Below are 17643 nucleotides of genomic sequence, written 5' to 3' on the forward strand. Positions count from 1 at the left end.
TCAAATTGAAATTGAAATTGAAATTGAAATTGAAATTGAAATTGAAATTGAAATTGAAATTGAAATTGAATTTGAAATTGAAATTGAAATTGAAATTGAAATTGAAATTGAAATTGAAATTGAAATCGAAATCGAAATCGAAATCCAAATCCAAATCCAAATTCAAATTCAAATTCAAATTCAAATTCAAATTCAAATTCAAATTCAAATCACAAACACGAACACGAACACGAACACGAACATGAACACGAACACGAACACGAACTCGAACACGAACACGAACACAAACTCTCAAATTCGAACAGCGAACAGCGAACAGCGAACAGCGAACAGCGAACAGCGAACAGCGAACAGCGAACAGCGAACAGCGAACAGCGAACAGCGAACAGCGAACAGCGAACAGCGAACAGCGAACAGCGAACAGCGAACAGCGAACAGCGAACAGCGAACAGCGAACAGCGAACAGCGAACAGCGAACAGCGAACAGCGAACAGCGAACAGCGAACAGCGAACAGCGAACAGCGAACAGCGAACAGCGAACAGCGAACAGCGAACAGCGAACAGCGAACAGCGAACAGCGAACAGCGAACAGCGAACAGCGAACAGCGAACAGCGAACAGCGAACAGCGAACAGCGAACAGCGAACAGGGAACAGCGAACAGCGAACAGCGAACAGCGAACAGCGAACAGCGAACAGCGAACAGCGAACAGCGAACAGCGAACAGCGAACAGCGAACAGCGAACAGCGAACAGCGAACAGCGAACAGCGAACAGCGAACAGCGAACAGCGAACAGCGAACAGCGAACAGCGAACAGCGAACAGCGAACAGCGAACAGCGAACAGCGAACAGCGAACAGCGAACAGCGAACAGCGAACAGCGAACAGCGAACAGCGAACAGCGAACAGCGAACAGCGAACAGCGAACAGCGAACAGCGAACAGCGAACAGCGAACAGCGAACAGCGAACAGCGAACAGCGAACAGCGAACAGCGAACAGCGAATAGCGAACAGCGAACAGCGAACAGCGAACAGCGAACAAGAACACGAACACAAACTCTCAAATTCAAATTTGAAATTGAACAGCGAACAGCGAACAGCGAACAGCGAACAGCGAACAGCGAACAGCGAACAGTGAACAGCGAACAGCGAACAGCGAACAGCGAACAGCGAACACGAACACGAACACGAACACGAACACAAACTCTCAAATTCAAATTTGAATTTGAATTTGAATTTGAGAGTTTGTTTGTGTTTGTGTTCGTGTTCGTGTTCGTGTTCGTGTTTGTGAATTGAATTTGAATTTGAATTTGAATTTGAATTTGAATTTGAATTTGAATTTGAATTTGAATTTGAAATTGAAATTGAAATTGAAATTGAATTTGAATTTGAATTTGAATTTGAATTTGAATTTGAATTTGAATTTGAATTTGAATTTGAATTTGAATTTGAATTTGAATTTGAACTTGAACTTGAACTTGAACTTGAATTTGAATTTGAATTTGAATTTGAATTTGAATTTGAATTTGAATTTGAATTTGAATTTGAATTTGAATTTGAATTTGAATTTGAATTTGAATTTGAATTTGAATTTGAATTTGAACTTGAATTTGAATTTGAATTTGAATTTGAACTTGAATTTGTTCAAATGAAACACGAACAGCGAACAGCGAACAGCGAACAGCGAACAGCGAACAGCGAACAGCGAACAGCGAACAGCGAACAGCGAACAGCGAACAGCGAACAGCGAACAGGGAACAGCGAACAGCGAACAGCGAACAGCGAACAGCGAACAGCGAACAGCGAACAGCGAACAGCGAACAGCGAACAGCGAACAGCGAACAGCGAACAGCGAACAGCGAACAGCGAACAGCGAACAGCGAACAGCGAACAGCGAACAGCGAACAGCGAATAGCGAACAGCGAACAGCGAACAGCGAACAGCGAACAAGAACACGAACACAAACTCTCAAATTCAAATTTGAAATTGAACAGCGAACAGCGAACAGCGAACAGCGAACAGCGAACAGCGAACAGCGAACAGCGAACAGCGAACAGCGAACAGCGAACAGCGAACAGCGAACACGAACACGAACACGAACACGAACACGAACACAAACTCTCAAATTCAAATTTGAATTTGAATTTGAATTTGAGAGTTTGTTTGTGTTTGTGTTCGTGTTCGTGTTCGTGTTCGTGTTTGTGAATTGAATTTGAATTTGAATTTGAATTTGAATTTGAATTTGAATTTGAAATTGAAATTGAAATTGAAATTGAAATTGAATTTGAATTTGAATTTGAATTTGAATTTGAATTTGAATTTGAATTTGAATTTGAATTTGAATTTGAATTTGAATTTGAATTTGAATTTGAACTTGAATTTGTTCAAATGAAACCCGAACAGCGAACAGCGAACAGCGAACAGCGAACAGCGAACAGCGAACAGCGAACAGCGAACAGCGAACAGCGAACAGCGAACAGCGAACAGCGAACAGCGAACAGCGAACAGCGAACAGCGAACAGCGAACAGGGAACAGGGAACAGCGAACAGCGAACAGCGAACAGCGAACAGCGAACAGCGAACAGCGAACAGCGAACAGCGAACAGCGAACAGCGAACAGCGAACAGCGAATAGCGAACAGCGAACAGCGAACAGCGAACAGCGAACAAGAACACGAACACAAACTCTCAAATTCAAATTTGAAATTGAACAGCGAACAGCGAACAGCGAACAGCGAACAGCGAACAGCGAACAGCGAACAGCGAACAGCGAACAGCGAACAGCGAACAGCGAACACGAACACGAACACGAACACGAACACGAACACAAACTCTCAAATTCAAATTTGAATTTGAATTTGAATTTGAGAGTTTGTTTGTGTTTGTGTTCGTGTTCGTGTTCGTGTTCGTGTTTGTGAATTGAATTTGAATTTGAATTTGAATTTGAATTTGAATTTGAATTTGAAATTGAAATTGAAATTGAAATTGAAATTGAATTTGAATTTGAATTTGAATTTGAATTTGAATTTGAATTTGAATTTGAATTTGAATTTGAATTTGAATTTGAATTTGAATTTGAATTTGAATTTGAATTTGAATTTGAATTTGAATTTGAATTTGAACTTGAATTTGAATTTGAATTTGAATTTGAACTTGAATTTGTTCAAATGAAACACGAACAGCGAACAGCGAACAGCGAACAGCGAACAGCGAACAGCGAACAGCGAACAGCGAACAGCGAACAGCGAACAGCGAACAGCGAACAGCGAACAGGGAACAGCGAACAGCGAACAGCGAACAGCGAACAGCGAACAGCGAACAGCGAACAGCGAACAGCGAACAGCGAACAGCGAACAGCGAACAGCGAACAGCGAACAGCGAATAGCGAACAGCGAACAGCGAACAGCGAACAGCGAACAAGAACACGAACACAAACTCTCAAATTCAAATTTGAAATTGAACAGCGAACAGCGAACAGCGAACAGCGAACAGCGAACAGCGAACAGCGAACAGCGAACAGCGAACAGCGAACAGCGAACAGCGAACAGCGAACAGCGAACACGAACACGAACACGAACACGAACACAAACTCTCAAATTCAAATTTGAATTTGAATTTGAATTTGAGAGTTTGTTTGTGTTTGTGTTCGTGTTCGTGTTCGTGTTCGTGTTTGTGAATTGAATTTGAATTTGAATTTGAATTTGAATTTGAATTTGAATTTGAATTTGAATTTGAACTTGAATTTGAATTTGAATTTGAATTTGAACTTGAATTTGTTCAAATGAAACACGAACAGCGAACAGCGAACAGCGAACAGCGAACAGCGAACAGCGAACAGCGAACAGCGAACAGCGAACAGCGAACAGCGAACAGCGAACAGCGAACAGCGAACAGCGAACAGCGAACAGCGAACAGCGAACAGCGAACAGCGAACAGCGAACAGCGAACAGCGAACAGCGAACAGCGAACAGCGAACAGCGAACAGCGAACAGCGAACAGCGAACAGCGAACAGCGAACAAGAACACGAACACAAACTCTCAAATTCAAATTTGAAATTGAACAGCGAACAGCGAACAGCGAACAGCGAACAGCGAACAGCGAACAGCGAACAGCGAACAGCGAACAGCGAACAGCGTACAGCGAACAGCGAACACGAACACGAACACGAACACGAACACAAACTCTCAAATTCAAATTTGAATTTGAATTTGAATTTGAGAGTTTGTTTGTGTTTGTGTTCGTGTTCGTGTTCGTGTTCGTGTTTGTGAATTGAATTTGAATTTGAATTTGAATTTGAATTTGAATTTGAATTTGAATTTGAATTTGAATTTGAATTTGAATTTGAATTTGAATTTGAATTTGAATTTGAATTTGAATTTGAATTTGAATTTGAACTTGAATTTGAATTTGGATTTGGATTTGGATTTGGATTTGGATTTGGGAGTTTGTTTGTGTTTGTGTTCGTGTTCGTGTTCGTGTTTGTGAATTGAATTTGAAATTGAAATTGAATTTGAAATTGAAATTGAATTTGAATTTGAATTTGAATTCGAATTCGAATTCGAATTCGAATTCGAATTCGAATTCGAATTCGAATTTGAATTTGAATTTGAATTTGAATTTGAATTTGAATTTGAATTTGAATTTGAATTTGAATTTGAATTTGAATTTGAATTTGAATTTGAATTTGAATTTGAATTTGAATTTGAATTTGAATTTGAAATTGAAATTGAAATTGAAATTGAAATTGAAATTGAAATTGAAATTGAAATTGAAATTGAAATTGAAATTGAAATTGAAATTGAAATTGAAATTGAAATTGAAATTGAATTTGAATTTGAATTTGAATTTGAATTTGAACTTGAATTTGTTCAAATGAAACACGAACAGCGAACAGCGAACAGCGAACAGCGAACAGCGAACAGCGAACAGCGAACAGCGAACAGCGAACAGCGAACAGCGAACAGCGAACAGCGAACAGCGAACAGCGAACAGCGAACAGCGAACAGGGAACAGCGAACAGCGAACAGCGAACAGCGAACAGCGAACAGCGAACAGCGAACAGCGAACAGCGAACAGCGAACAGCGAACAGCGAACAGCGAACAGCGAACAGCGAACAGCGAACAGCGAACAGCGAACAGCGAACAGCGAACAGCGAACAGCGAACAGCGAACAGCGAACAGCGAACAGCGAACAGCGAACAGCGAACAGCGAACAGCGAACACGAACACGAACACGAACACGAACACGAACACGAACACAAACTCTCAAATTCAAATTTGAATTTGAATTTGAATTTGAGAGTTTGTTTGTGTTTGTGTTCGTGTTCGTGTTCGTGTTCGTGTTCGTGTTTGTGAATTGAATTTGAATTTGAATTTGAATTTGAATTTGAATTTGAATTTGAATTTGAATTTGAATTTGAATTTGAATTTGAATTTGAATTTGAATTTGAATTTGAATTTGAATTTGAATTTGAAATTGAAATTGAAATTGAAATTGAAATTGAAATTGAATTTGAATTTGAATTTGAATTTGAATTTGAATTTGAATTTGAATTTGAATTTGAATTTGAATTTGAATTTGAATTTGAATTTGAATTTGAATTTGAATTTGAATTTGAATTTGAATTTGAATTTGAATTTGAATTTGAATTTGAATTTGAATTTGAATTTGAATTTGAATTTGAATTTGAATTTGAATTTGAATTTGAATTTGAATTTGAACTTGAACTTGAACTTGAAATTGAATTTGAAATTGAAATTGAAATTGAAATTGAATTTGAATTTGAATTTGAATTTGAATTTGAATTTGAATTTGAATTTGAATTTGAATTTGAATTTGAATTTGAATTTGAAATTGAAATTGAAATTGAAATTGAATTTAAATTTGAATTTGAATTTGAACTTGAATTTGAATTTGAATTTGAATTTGAATTTGAATTTGAATTTGTTCAAATGAAACACGAACAGCGAACAGCGAACAGCGAACAGCGAACAGCGAACAGCGAACAGCGAACAGCGAACAGCGAACAGCGAACAGCGAACAGCGAACAGCGAACAGCGAACAGCGAACAGCAAACAGCGAACAGGGAACAGCGAACAGCGAACAGCGAACAGCGAACAGCGAACAGCGAAAACGAACACGAACACGAACACGAACACAAACTCTCAAATTCAAATTTGAATTTGAATTTGAATTTGAGAGTTTGTTTGTGTTTGTGTTCGTGTTCGTGTTCGTGTTTGTGAATTGAATTTGAATTTGAATTTGAATTTGAATTTGAATTTGAATTTGAATTTGAATTTGAATTTGAATTTGAATTTGAATTTGAATTTGAATTTGAATTTGAATTTGAATTTAAATTTGAATTTGAATTTTAATTTTAATTTTAATTTTAATTTGAATTTGAATTTGAATTTGTTCAAATGAAACACGAACAGCGAACAGCGAACAGCGAACAGCGAACAGCGAACAGCGAACAGCGAACAGCGAACAGCGAACAGCGAACAGCGAACAGCGAACAGCGAACAGCGAACAGCGAACAGCGAACAGCGAACAGCGAACAGCGAACAGCGAACAGCGAACAGCGAACAGCGAACAGCGAACAGCGAACAGCGAACAGCGAACACGAACACGAACACAAACTCCCAAATTCAAATTTGAATAATTTTTATTGCTCTTCCTTCTTTACGTTTATTATATTTATTAGATGAATTAAATAATCCATTAATTACATTAAAATCTATTGGACATCAATGATACTGAAGTTTTTGAACATTTTAAATAATTATCTTAAGACAAGGCAATGGTTTGAAGAATTTTGTAATTTTTTTTTGCTTGGCAGTTTTCAAAAGCTCCTTCAATTCAGACTGATACACAGCAGTCGCACTAGCAATTTGCCTCTTAAACCTTAAGTTCACTTTAAGTTGTAACACGGATTTTTTTCGTGTCGAAACTCGTTTCTCATTTTTTTTAGTTGACATTATAAACTAGGAAGAGTGCAGTAGACGATTTACTCTATCACAATTTTTGCAACGAATGTGAAAGACGAAACAATAAAACACGCAAAGCGGCTTTTACTATAAACGGAACTACATTTAAAAATATAATTTACTAGCTGTCCCGGCGAACTTTGTACCGCCCTGTCAATGAATGTTGTGTTACCTTTTAGCTGAACTAATTTAGGCTTTGATGAACGTAATACAATGATACAAAATAAATATTTATATGGATTGATATGTAATAGTATTTTAATTTATTACTTCAAACACGTCTCAGAGAAAAATGATTGAATTTTAATAAGCTGTGCAGCATGGATTAACTCTTTTCATTCTTTAACTGTTATCGACCACGCCATCGTTTCGTTTCACTTAAGTTGTGATAATAATTCTACCATTATCATTAGGCGATCGACGCTAATACAGTGGGTAACCATCGTTGCTTGTGATGGTCTTTGCCATCAATTTTCGTGGATACCTTTTGGTACACTCGCTGTCAACCATGCATGGTGTTTGTTGGTTGATGGTTTCACACGGTCCATGAATCATATTCGTGATAAAAACGTCATGTCGGTCTGGATCGGTTTTAGGATTAGCAATCCCCGCACACTCATATATTTTATTCTTTCGACTAACCGAATTAAAATGTGTGCATGCTGCAAGCCAGATTTTCGTCATTCGATTGAATACATCCATCATTGAATAATCCCAAAGATGTGTTCCTTTAATGTAACTCATCAGTGATCGGATTTTTTTCTTGAAAACACGTGTGGTGATGACGTGCCGATCACTTGATATTTGTCCGGGAAGCAACAGTTGAATAATTTCCATCCATTTCGGATTACATATAAATGTAATGAATAGATCTGGCCGACCATAATGACGAACATAATATTATTATGTCATTGCATCTTGCACATATTCACTTGGGCTACCTGTGTATGTCGCCGGTAAAATAATCAATAGACCAACATTTTCTGCATCTTCTTCTGTGCTAATTGCATGGCGTAAATGGATGCAATCTTCAAAACGCAATTTAACTTGTTTATAGCTACGCAATATTGTTGACGCAGTCGACGAAATCGCAAGAAATAATTTTAATTTTTTACTTTTCTATTGAATTTTTTTTTAATTTTAATTTTTTCTAGCTGGCCCGGCGAACTTCGTACCGCCCAGTCAATGAATGTCGTGTTACCTTTGGGCTTGGAACTAATTTAGGCTTTGATGAATGGAATACAATGATACAAAATAAATAAAGATATATAACAGCATTTTATTTCGATGAATAACACATAGGTATAGGAAAAAGAATAAAAAAAAAACAATAATTAGATACTTGATTACTTCATACACGTGCCAGAGAAAAATTATCGAATTAAACTACGTTTTGCAGCCTGGGATGCATTCGGATTAACTCTTTTCATTCTTTAACTGGTGTCGACCACGAAATCGTTTCCTTTCACTTTAGTTATGATAGTTCTACCACTATCATCTTGTTGCCTGTGATAGTTTCTACAGTAAATTTTCGTGGATTCCTTTTGGAACACTCACTGTCAACCATGCATGGTGATTGGCGGTTGATGGTGCCACACGGTCCATCAATCATATTCGTGATTACAACATAATGTCGGTCTGGATCGATTGAATACATCCATCATTGAATAATCCGAAAGATGTGTTGCTTTAATGTAACTCATTGCTTGAAAACACGTGTGGTAATGTCGAGCCGATCACTTGATAATTGTCCGGGACGCAGCAGTAGAATAATTTCCATCCATTTTGGATTTCATGTAAATGTAATGAATAGATCCAGGCCGACCATAATGACGAACATATGTCATTGCATCTTGCGCATATTCATGCGTATGACTTGGGCTACCTGTGTATGTCGCCGGTAAAATAGCACCTAAGCACCTAAATTGCCCAATATTTTCTGCATCTTCTTCTCTGTGCTAATTGCATCGCGTAAATGGATGTAATCTTCAAAACGCAATTTAGCTTGGTTCAATCGAATGAGCCAGGGCCTCCGTTTCAATTTTAACGTTATAATATTATTTCAACGCAATATTGTTGAAGCAGTCGACGAAATCGCGACAAATAGTTGTCAGAATTTTTACATTTTTAGAGATTTTTTTTTTAAATAATTAATCGAACTATCCTTCTTGGTTAGTTTCCTCACCGAAAATACCTTATCAACTTCTGAAAGCACGCGTAAACACAAATATTTGAGGAATTTTTATGTATCTGCTTTAATTGCACTTTTCAATAATTGATTTAAAAAAAATACAGACAATAGTTTATTCACCCTTTTTACTTTTTAATTATTTTACACAAAATACATTTTTGAACGCATGAATGTCAAACAATATTTTGACCGTATTCAACCGTATTTGACAGGATTGACAACTAATGATTGTCATGTACGAAAATCAAAATTATTTTTATATAGTGGCCCGCCCCGGCTTCGGCCGTGGTACATTTTTCGCAATAAAAGGTAGCCTATGTCCTTTCTCGGGTATCAAAATATCTCCATACCAAATTTCATGCAAATTGGTTCAGTAGTTTAGGCGTGATTGAGTAACAGACAGACAGACAGACAGAGTTACTTTCGCATTTATAATATTAAGTATGGATTTATTGAGTTATAAGGTTGCTTCCATTCTGTTTATTTAAATTCTCAAAAACATCAATCGCGGCAAAGGCCTAGGCGGCTTGCGACAAAGGCGGCTTATGTCAAAGGCCTCGGCGATATCATTTAACAACTTATTATGTACTTTAGGCCAACTTGTAATAAGATCTATTTTACTTTCTTATTAGTCCATTTGACAAGAATATTGGGTTAGCGGACGCGATATTTTGGAACAATATAGAATAAACCTAGAACAACCTGGAACAACCTTTAAAATTTTTCTAACTTCAAAGTGCGGTGCCAACTTCTTTTTGGTTTTTTACGAATTTTGTGGAAAATAAATTTTTTTCGGACGCGATATTTTGGAACAATATAGAACAAACCTAGAACAACCTGGAACAACCTTTAAAATTTTTCTAACTTCAAAGTGTGGTGCCAACTTCCCGGAGGTCAACTACTTTTTGGTTTTTTGCGAATTTTGTGGAAAATAAATTTTTTTCGGACGCGATATTTTGGAACAATGTAGAACAAACCTAGAACAACCTAGAACAACCTTTAAAATTTTTCTAACTTCAAAGTGCGGTGCCAACTTCTTTTTGGTTTTTTGCGAATTTTGTGGAAAATAAATTTTTTTCGGACGCGATATTTTGGAACAATATAGAACAAACCTAGAACAACCTGGAACAACCTTTAAAATTTTTCTAACTTCAAAGTGCGGTGCCAACTTATTTTGTTTTTTTACGAATTTTGTGGAAAATAAATTTTTTTCGGACGCGATATTTTGGAACAATATAGAACAAACCTAGAACAACCTGGAACAACCGCCAGAATCGCGATATCTAAAAAGTGCGGTGCCAGCTCAAAAATCGGGTTTTTTGACTTTTCTCGAAAAGTTTTAATCTCAGCTGTATGCAATTCTGGAACAATGTAGAACAAACCTAGAACAACCTGGAACAACCTTTAAAATTTTTCTAACTTCAAAGTGTGGTGCCAACTTCCCGGAGGTAGTCTTTGACCACTACAGCATTAATATTTATTCGTATAATATATTTTGTAATTTAGTGAAATTATAGCACATATTGAAATAGCGCTGCACGTAAAATAACCTATCTTATCTTCTGAGTGAGCCAGATTGAGCGTGTTGTGGTGTGACGTCACACCGTCACCGGGCGTTTACAACTTGTTTTACTTCTAAATCGGAAACTAATTGACGTATCGAAATAATTTTTTCACTAGTATTTTTTATTTTTGACAGAGAATATGGAATGCTAATAATCAAAATTAGTTAACATTCTCCATTACTTCATATTTAACAGCAAACATATTTGCTTAAGAGTAGGTAATATTATAATGTGTAGTAATAAAAGAGCAAATAAAACTTCGCTACATAGTCACACTAATTAATTTTCTATTCCCTTTCACGTATCTCTCTCTAATAAATGATCTTCTACCGATCTCTACAAGATATCAAAAGTTGTAAAGTGAAGGAACTCTGTAATAAAAAAATCAAACATCGTAAAGGCTTTTAGAGGTAAACAAATTTTGTAGTAGTTATACAAAAGTCCAAGCAATTTAATAGGTAGTGAGCGGCGGCGTCAAACGAACAAGTTTTTTCTTTGAGTTTTCACCAATAATATTGCCCTTTGTTTGAGTTCTGTGCTACGGTGCAACTATGAACAATATCAATTTGATTTCTTAAGAATATTACACACCATTTATAGTTGCCGGCATTTTAATATCTAGTACTTAGTCGCATTGTTCGTTCCTGCGATATTTTCTTCTGGAAATAGTAAAATTCTGCAGAAAAAGAAATCGTGACATCACGAATTCATATAGGTATGTACATAAGGAGGATTTTTTTTACCTAGCCAAGAAAAATTGGTCATTTTTTGTTTTAATTCGTATTAGGCAATATTTTACCTGTTATTTAACATTCATCTGCATTATCATACATTTTAATCTGCATCGAAATCACTTAAAATAATTATTTCTAAATTCTCAACTTCCCTTCAAAACGCACCCATTCAAGAAAACAAGACTCATGCGAATCAGACACCTTTAACATTGCAAGTTGTATTTTACATTATTTACACTATATTCTATTTCAAACGGGGTGTGTTAAGGTGTCACTCGGTATATATTAACTGTATTTTAACACGTAAAACACGTTAATGTGTTTACTTTTTATGAGTTGGTTAGTGCAAGTTTGCATTGTCAGGAATATCGTCAGCACCAGTACATTATTTGGTATACATAATATTATGAGAAAAGTAACCCGAATATGTTGCCTGCATATTGGTACATTTTATAAGAATTAGCTTTCATGCAAGAGTTACCTACGTGATAATTATTTTTTTATTATTCATTATCGCAATCTATCAATTTTCAGATATTCAGCGATATTTTAAAAAAATTAACGTGATAATTAATAATAAATAATTAGTAATTAACTAATTACCTACTTAAATAAGTCGAAGTTTTCGCGTATAAGAGATATATTTAAATAGTAGGTACATACTTACCTAATTTTCTAAAATTAATATAAAATAATAAATCGCCAGCTTCAATCTGCAATTTTACTCGAGATGCACTCATATCAAAAGTGCAAGGAAGGATCTCTATTTTTGATAGGGACTTATAAATACATACAAATTGTAATGTATTACAAAACAGTATAGGTAATACAGTAAATTAGTTACAGTACTTGATAGTTAACACGTTAGTAGTTAACCCTAGCCGTGACGTAAAACTACTAAGTAAGTACAACAATTTTAGCTTTAACTGCAACATCCACATAACAAAATCAGCAAACAAACACACGGAAGCGCAAACAGTTCATTATTCAACATAAGCTTTAAAACTGGTTATACCTAATCTTAAATTGAGACAAACAATGTCTGTTTGTCCACTTGAATACCCGATATGCGTTTACCCACCTCTTCATAGATGTGCATAATGGTCTCTAAATGTATTTAATCGTTGTTAAACAATATTATATAAAACAAATATGTCCCACTTATATTTTACATTGCTGTGATAATGTTTTATTGTTTATTGACAACTTCCGGTCTACACCTTTTGAATTGTCGATAATCGTAATTAATATCTACAGATTCATAAATGATAAATATAGAGAAATGGCAATTATACTTTATAGGTTTGGATGCACTTTGGTGTTGGGAAAGTTCTTCTTCTTCTTGTCTAAGGCCTTCCCGATCCATCGAGACGGATTTTGCCACCAAGGAGGGAAAGTATAATATAATATATCCAAATATTTCACTTAGTTTTATAAATGCGAAAGTTTGTGAGGATGGACGTAAGTACTTATATTTGCTACTCTCTCACGAAAAAAAATATAGGGCGGATTTGGATGAAACACTACAGTAATATAGGTTATACTGTATACATCAGAATAAAAAATGAGGTGGAGGAGGAAAATATAATATCCGCCCGTGGATCCTTCGGCGGATAACCGCGCGGTAAACATGAAAACGGTATGGGGTAGGTATTATTGGTAGTTTTCCAATTACAGCACTAGAGCGCATTATGCGGCATAATGCTTAACGTTGAATGTTTCAACTACAGCAACGCTTCGCACAATCGAGCACTCATAAAAGTAATGCGCGTGAATTGATGCGTGCAATCGATTTATCGTTAGTAATATTATTAATTGTTGGAAAAAATTTTAAAGCTTTCGTTTCATTGTAGTTTTTTCGAAATAATCAAAGTTAATTCAAATTGTGTTAAAAAAATAAATATAAGTACCTATGGATGAAGGTACAAACATTGAAAAAAATGTTAATGAAATAATCAAAATCCAAATTACTTAAAATAACCGTAAATAGTTTTCAACCAATTATTATGTATACCACTTTATTTACACATTAATGAGGTTATTGCTAACTCTATGAATATTTTTTTTTTCAACACTGAACTTAGCGCAACCTGCTGGTGCATTTGAAAACTAATTCACGTTCCAATAATTAATCAGCATAATTCGGCATTGTGCGCCACTGAGTCGCATTATGCTCTGTAATTGGAAAACGGGGATGAAGTTGTTATTCAAAAACGTACCTAGTACCTTTTAGTGCTACGATTTAGTGACGACAGCCGCACAAACTAGCATTTAAATGAAGAGTTTGAATGAATTAGGTTTTTGTGTAAGGTGATTAAAATCACATTAACCCAAACACCGTGTTTTATTTACAACCAAACGCCACAATGATAAGCAAATCCATTGCTAAACTCCCATAAAACTCTTATCACACAAAACCGCTTAAACTTTCGTTAATACTAATCTCGGGAGTTTATTATCTATGTATGCTATAAATTAACCAAAGAGGTTGGTTTACATCCAACGAGAGACACTGGCCACACACGGTGTTCGAATTAAAAAGTATTTCACGAGAAATTCAGAAAACTTTATTTAAACAACAGTTGTTTTTATGCGCAATTTCAGTCGCGGAAAATCATGTATTTCTAAAGGTATCTAGCTCATTTATTATACGAATGTATATACCATTTTACAGCAAAGTTTCATCCAAATCTGTCGTGTATTTTTTCGTGGAAGAGTAACAAACATAACTACATACACCTTCACAAACTTTCGCATTTATAATACTTATTGGTACTTAGTTACGATAACTAAGTAACAATAACATTTGTAAAAGTAGAGTTCACGATACTCTACCAGTAAGTACCATATGACTCTACATTATTATGTAGGTAAGTACGTTTTTCATTCAAAGTTCAAGTAAAACTATTCAAGCGAAAAAACAAACCAATGCTTAAAGCTAATATAGTTTATGGTTATAAAGCAAGTGGGTAGGTACTATTTTAATAAATATCTCGAACTAGGTACGGCACTAAGGAAACAAAACAATTGCCTTTGTTTCAAATAACTGAGTGTTAGATTGCCTATTACCTATGTAAAGTGCAAAAGATTTACTGTGTGTATTAATATGTGTGTTGTAACGTAGAACGGTGTATTAGATGAACTAAAATCCAAATTCCTATCGCTTATGTTTAAATATTGTGTGCTTCCTATTAAATAAGGGACAATAATAATTGTAAAGATTGATCTTGAATTGTTTTTGTTAATTATTTTTGGTACCTAGGAAACACGTATTGTTTCCTGCTGTGTGCAAAGTTTTTTTTTTTTAAATATGTCTGAGTTTTTCTTTCCAAACAAATCATTCAATTGATCAAGTTTTTAGATAGGTAGTTGATAGAGATTAGAGCTTACCTATATTTTGAATATAATTTTAACGACGACGACGACGCGGTTGGCGCAGTGGTAAAGTAACTGCCTACTGAGCCGACGGTCCCGGGTTCGATCCCCGGTCAGGGCAAATATTTGTGTGATGAACTCAATTATTTGTTCTTGGGTCTGGGTGTTATCTATATATGTATTTATTAAATATTATATTTATCGTCGCCTAGTACCCACAACACAAGCCTTAATTGAGCTTACTGTGGGACTAGGTCGATTTGTGTATTAATGTCCTATAATATTTATTTATTTATTTATTAATTTTCAATTTAAGACCCGAGGTAAAATTGTAATAGACTACAAGCCCGCATAGGAAAAAAATATGGGTCAAATGAACCACCAGGGGACATATCTAGAACGATAGAAGAGCAAAAAATAATAAGATTCATCACTATGCCGTCACTTGTAAGCTGTCCAACTGAGTGCAGATGAGAATTGAAAAGTACAGGTAGACTGGGTAAATTTTGGTCATATATTTTTGTACGGCATTCTTTACCATCGATAGATCCATTAAAAATAATAAGAAACCGCTCAGTGCCGTACAAAAATGGTGGTCCACCAAGTCGGAATTTTTATTTAATTTCCGAGAGTTACCGGGGGTAAATTTGGTCATTTGACCATGTACGGCATCTGTGTCATACTATTGCTATACTGCTTTTAATCCATTATTCCGCAACGCCGTACAAAAATCATGGGGACAAGGGGAAAAAATCGAGAGTTGTAATCCCCTCTCTTTCCCCACTCCAGGGGGTCATTTGACACAACACGAAATAAATTTATTTTTAAAGTATTTTATGCATAGATAATATTTTTTCATGTGCCGTACATTTTCGTTGGTTCAAAGGGGAAAAATCTGAAAAAGAAAAAAATCCATATGACGAAATGTTTGCTTTATATTTTGATAATAAAATATAAATATACATTAATATTAAGAAGCTCGAGGTGGTTAATTATCACCTTGGAAAGTCGGAGTCAGGTGGAATGGACTCCGTTAAATTGATGAACTAATAAAAAAGCTATGAACGAAAAGATGTGAATTATATGCAATCAGCCCATGAATACAGGTAAAGTCACAAGCAAATGCTAGTAATATATACATATTCAAAATGTACAAGTAAAGCGCTTTCAAATGATACCAAACACGGCATATTTATCTTAACTTTATTTTTTTACTCTGTATGTTTTGTCCGCTAGAGGGCGCCACATTAGATTTTGTGAAACCCCATATAGCCTTTAGCTAGCTGGTCGCTGGTTATCCAGTGAACAATTCAGACGCTTCTAATGATATGTCATTTGTCGAATTCTGATAAGTAGTTTAGAAGTTACGAGGGAATAGATGAACATACATACATGACCTGTCAAAACCATAACCCTCCTTTTGCTTTGCCGTAGTTGGGTAAAAATATGTTAATGCCGTACTGTATCAAATGGCCATAAAGCACCCTTAAAATTGTAGCTTTCGTCGCTTTCATCAGCCTAAAAGATGTGGTCTGCACAAAAATGTACGGCATCGTTTTTTCCTAATTTATCTATGTTAATACTATTTAAAACAACGAATAAAGTGTAGAAAAATATTATATTTCATTAATCTACGATGTTTAAACTTTAACAAAATTTCTGGTTTTGCATTTCTCTATAACTTTTTTTAGAACGGTTTCTTTTGAACGGCAATACTATACAACAATTGAATTTTACAATATCATGTTAAAAAAAAAGTTCCCGTACAGGGTCAAATGACCTTACAGCTCTTTATATCAAGAATTCGATGAAATTAAGATGATTATTGGTATACATTTAAAAGAACAATTATTTTTTGACGGCATTGCTTTTAATAGTACTTTTGAGTGCTAGATAATGTTTTGGAACCGAAGCCGTACTTAGTCAAATGACCCCCTGGAGTGGGGAAAGAGAGGGGATTGCAACTCTCGATTTTTTCCCCTTGTCCCCATGATTTTTGTACGGCGTTGCGGAATAATGGATTAAAAGCAGTATAGCAATAGTATGACACAGATGCCGTACATGGTCAAATGACCAAATTTACCCCCGGTAACTCTCGGAAATTAAATAAAAATTCCGACTTGGTGGACCACCATTTTTGTACGGCACTGAGCGGTTTCTTATTATTTTTAATGGATCTATCGATGGTAAAGAATGCCGTACAAAAATATATGACCAAAATTTACCGAGTCTACCTGTACTTTTCAATTCTCATCTGCACTCAGTTGGACAGCTTACAAGTGACGGCATAGTGATGAATCTTATTATTTTTTGCTCTTCTATCGTTCTAGATATGTCCCCTGGTGGTTCATTTGACCCATATTTTTTTCCTATGCGGGCTTGTAGTCTATAACTGTGATATTTCGCAAAGCAATATAAATCTCAGTTAATAATTTATATCCAGTCCTGCACGATAGATAGAGATAGTGATAGCACAAGACGTGATAGTTTTTTCTTAGTTCTGGGTCATACGTGATAGTTTTTTCACAGTTCATCTTGTGCAAAAAATAGAAGCAGAATAAAAGCAGAACCTAGTATGTTCCCAGTTCTTATTTTGTAAATGTTAGACTTGAATCTTGATTAATTCTATTTTTAACCCTTGTTTTTATGAATATATCACAACTCTAGTAACTACAAAATGCTGCTGAATTAATTTCATTCCTATTTCTGAAGCAAGGGTGATTGCGATTTGTGAATCCTTAAACTTGCAATAGAGTACTTACGGGCTCGACGCCTTTTTCAAAATAATATATA

Source organism: Colias eurytheme, chromosome 16 (assembly GCF_061535395.1).
Source record: "Colias eurytheme isolate Ceu_HAF_F1 chromosome 16, ilColEury1 Martin Lab GWU primary, whole genome shotgun sequence".
NCBI lineage: Eukaryota > Metazoa > Arthropoda > Insecta > Lepidoptera > Pieridae > Colias > Colias eurytheme.